The sequence below is a fragment of the Propithecus coquereli genome, unplaced genomic scaffold (assembly GCF_000956105.1).
Source record: "Propithecus coquereli isolate 6110/MARCELLA unplaced genomic scaffold, Pcoq_1.0 Scaffold353, whole genome shotgun sequence".
In the NCBI taxonomy this organism is placed as follows: domain Eukaryota; kingdom Metazoa; phylum Chordata; class Mammalia; order Primates; family Indriidae; genus Propithecus; species Propithecus coquereli.
In genome coordinates, this window is record NW_012149208.1 from 887,426 (window position 1) to 890,757 (window position 3,332).

General features: G+C 38.4%; 1 protein-coding gene across 1 annotated transcript in view; it reads right to left on the reverse strand.

The window, feature by feature from the left end:
- Positions 1 to 3,332, reverse strand: part of DDX46 (DEAD (Asp-Glu-Ala-Asp) box polypeptide 46) — a 90,940-nt gene that overhangs the window by 66,851 nt on the left and 20,757 nt on the right. The gene's annotated exons all lie outside the window — the stretch shown is intronic.

Genomic DNA, 3,332 nt, shown 5'->3' on the forward strand with positions numbered 1-3,332 from the left:
CCAACTAAAAATATATAGAAAAAATTAGCCGGGCATGGTGGCACATGCCTGTAGTCCCAGCTACTTGGGAGGCTGAGGCAGAAGGATCACTTGGGCCCAGGAGTTTGAGGTTGCTGTGAGCTAGGCTGACACCACGGCACTCACTCTAGCCTGGGCAAAAGAGTGAGACTCTGTCTCAAAAAAAAAAGAATGATGGAGATCCCAAGATGATAGTTGTATGTCAGACGGAAAACAATTCCTGACTGGAACAGGCCAGGAGGCTCTGAAGAAACTCTTTAAGAGAAATGGAACTGATACTACGTGAGAGAAGATATAGATAACTAATAGAGTTTGGTACTGAATTAGTTTTAAGTATATGTAAACCTAAGAAACCCGCAAACAAACAAAAGGAGAATTAAAAATTCCAGGGAAAACAAAGAGTTGTAGGAAAGTTAAAAGAATCACAGTTTACTACACTGCCCAGCTAGGAATAACATTTATATTGCCATAGCATTGTACACTGATCCAATTAAAACAGCAACACAACTCTACTGGGAAGATAAGGGATGGAAATGATGCATGAATGTGACAGGGAAGGGAAGAAAACACAAGATAAATTACGATGTTCCACTATGGGAAGTCAATAAATAATGTCTAAAATAGAAAATCAAAAAGTAGAAATAAAAGCATGCTATTTAGAGAAGTGGAGATAAATATCACACTAAGAGCTAAGAGACGAAAGTGGAGGAGGGGTTACTGTTAAACTTATGCCCATGCATAACTGATAAAATTAAAAAGTAAAAAGAAACCAGATCAGGAATTCCTCTGCTCAAAGCCCTCTAATACCATTTCATCATATTCAGGATAAAATCCAAGTTCCTAGCCCAGGTGTACAAGACCTTCTTCACTACACCACCAGCATCACATACCCATACACACCTCTCTCTGCCCTCATTCCCATGCTCTCCTACTGCTTCCCCCTCCTGCACTCTGCTCCAGGGACACCGACCAAGCAAGCTCCCGCCTGACTCAGGGCTTTTGTATTAATACTTGCTCTCTGTCTATCACACCCTTCTCCCAAACACCCCCATGGCTCACTACCTCACTTTATTCGGATCACCTTATCAGCAAGGCCTCTTTTGACTACCCCATAGAAAGTAGCAGCCCTTTACCCTCTTTTCCTTCCATCACTTTCTATTACCTTACGTTACCTTTCTCCACAGCATATTATAATCTGATGTGTACTATTTGTCTGTTTCTCCTCATTAAAAAGTAAATTTCAAGAAAACAGAGTTCACTGATGTCTCCCCAGTAGCTACGATATGTACCACATTGTATTCATTCAATTAACAATTGAATGACTGAAATACATTAATAAAAAAATTAGAGATCATTAACCACGTTTAGTTTGAGAACTTGAGTTTGGTAGCAGTATCATTGCAAGTTCACGTAAGGGTATTTAAAGTATCAATCTTTTAAGACACTACATAAAAAGCATCATAACTTTCAGGTACTTGATCACCTGAACAAGTCTTACGATTGCTCATTTATTCTCAACTTCTCATTTTACAAATGTGAAAACAAGGATAAGGCAGACAATTCAGTTAAAGCCCATATCGCAGCCTTGAAATTCTCTTCAAAGAATAACACACATTCTTCCTCCCTAGAATGTTCATAGATGATCTTTGTTTTCAGCATAGACAGAAAGACAATCGCAAAGGATTTTCAGAAAAACCAAAGCTAACTCTTTCACTTGTCACAATATGAACAGAAATCTTCCTGGAATAAATTACAAGTCCTCTGCTTCCTATAACAGTCTAATGAACACCAGAGCTTACTTAGACTCACCATATGAACACCTATGACTGCTTAGAGTTGTGAGTTGTGCCCCCAAAATGACCCTAGAGTCATGAAACACTTTCTCAGTTACATCAGGTCAGGGTTTTGATTGCTCTCTCCCCCACACTTGGCTATCAGGCTGCTGAATAAAAAGTGTTCCTGAGCTGGGCAGAGTGGCACACACCTTTACTCAGCTACTAGGGAGGCTGAGGCAGGAGGATTGCTTGAGCCCAGGAATTCAAATCCAGCCTGGGAAACATAGCAAGACCCTGTCTCTTAAAAAAAAAGATGTTCCAGAAACTTTTCAGTATGCTCCTTCTTTGACAGGACACAGATATGGCAAGTCAGCCATGGAATTCCATAAACTTACTGGAATCTGTCTTGGGTCTTAAGATTTAGGAAGATTTAATTCTCTGAGTCAAACACATAAGGGTTAATTCCTATATTTGAGCTGCCAAAAGTCTTACTGCTTCCTTCTAGGTCATTGGCTAGGTAGTTAAGGAAGCCAGGAGACTGGCCGAAAACAAACAACGCATTCACAGAAAATATTTTCTTCTAATACCTGTATACAGTGTATACGACAGTAAAGAAAATCCTTGTTTCTATACTTCAGAATAACAATTGCTGGCTTCCAAGAAAACTTTTTTTTTCACATTTGTGTTTGATTTAGATTTCCCTCTTTGATTCCTCTTGTTATGCACTAAAATCAAAGCTGGTGCTACTGAATGCAAATGTGCACACAGACTTCTATCTAGAAAAGAGTTAGCAGGTAGTATGCTTCCAGGCATGGTTCTATATTTAAGAAAACAGTGAAAATTGGGAATTAAATCACATCATGGCTCTAATACAGTAGTATGTCCTGTGCCTACTACCCATGTCATTGTTCAATTTAGTGTACTTTGAAAGATCTACACTCAGTGGCCATGATGTGTTTGTATTTAATAGCACAAAACTGATTTACATAGCAGTGTCTTTTCTTGCTATACATCCAAATAGTGCTCCATGGAACTGAACCCCAAACCAGTGTTTTTTAATCTATAAAGCTCACAGAATAATCATTAGCTAAATCTAAATTTTCTTCTGTTCAAACAGGATTTTACGGATCAACAAAATAAACAATTATTTGGCATTTCTCTCTTCTGTACTTATGTATACAAACATGTACCTAAGCACACGCAGGAGAATGTTGAATAACTTTATTTTGTTGAAACCTGTTTACACGTACTTATGTACTTGTATGTACTTATGGCAAGGGATGATTCACATTTTGCATATCAATGGAAAATGTTGTGTTGAACTCATTATGGAAAAACTTAATTGATTTATCAGAAAGGCCCTATCACTGTATCTACCTAAAGCATTGTCATGAAATCTAAGATTTCACATGAGTAGGAAAGATATTAAAGAGCGCACAGTTATATCTTCTGATACTTCAATTCTCTCTACTGTCTTTCCACAAATGGATCCCTTGCCTCTGCTTGAACACCTGGCTGAAAAGGATGTTCAATACCCAC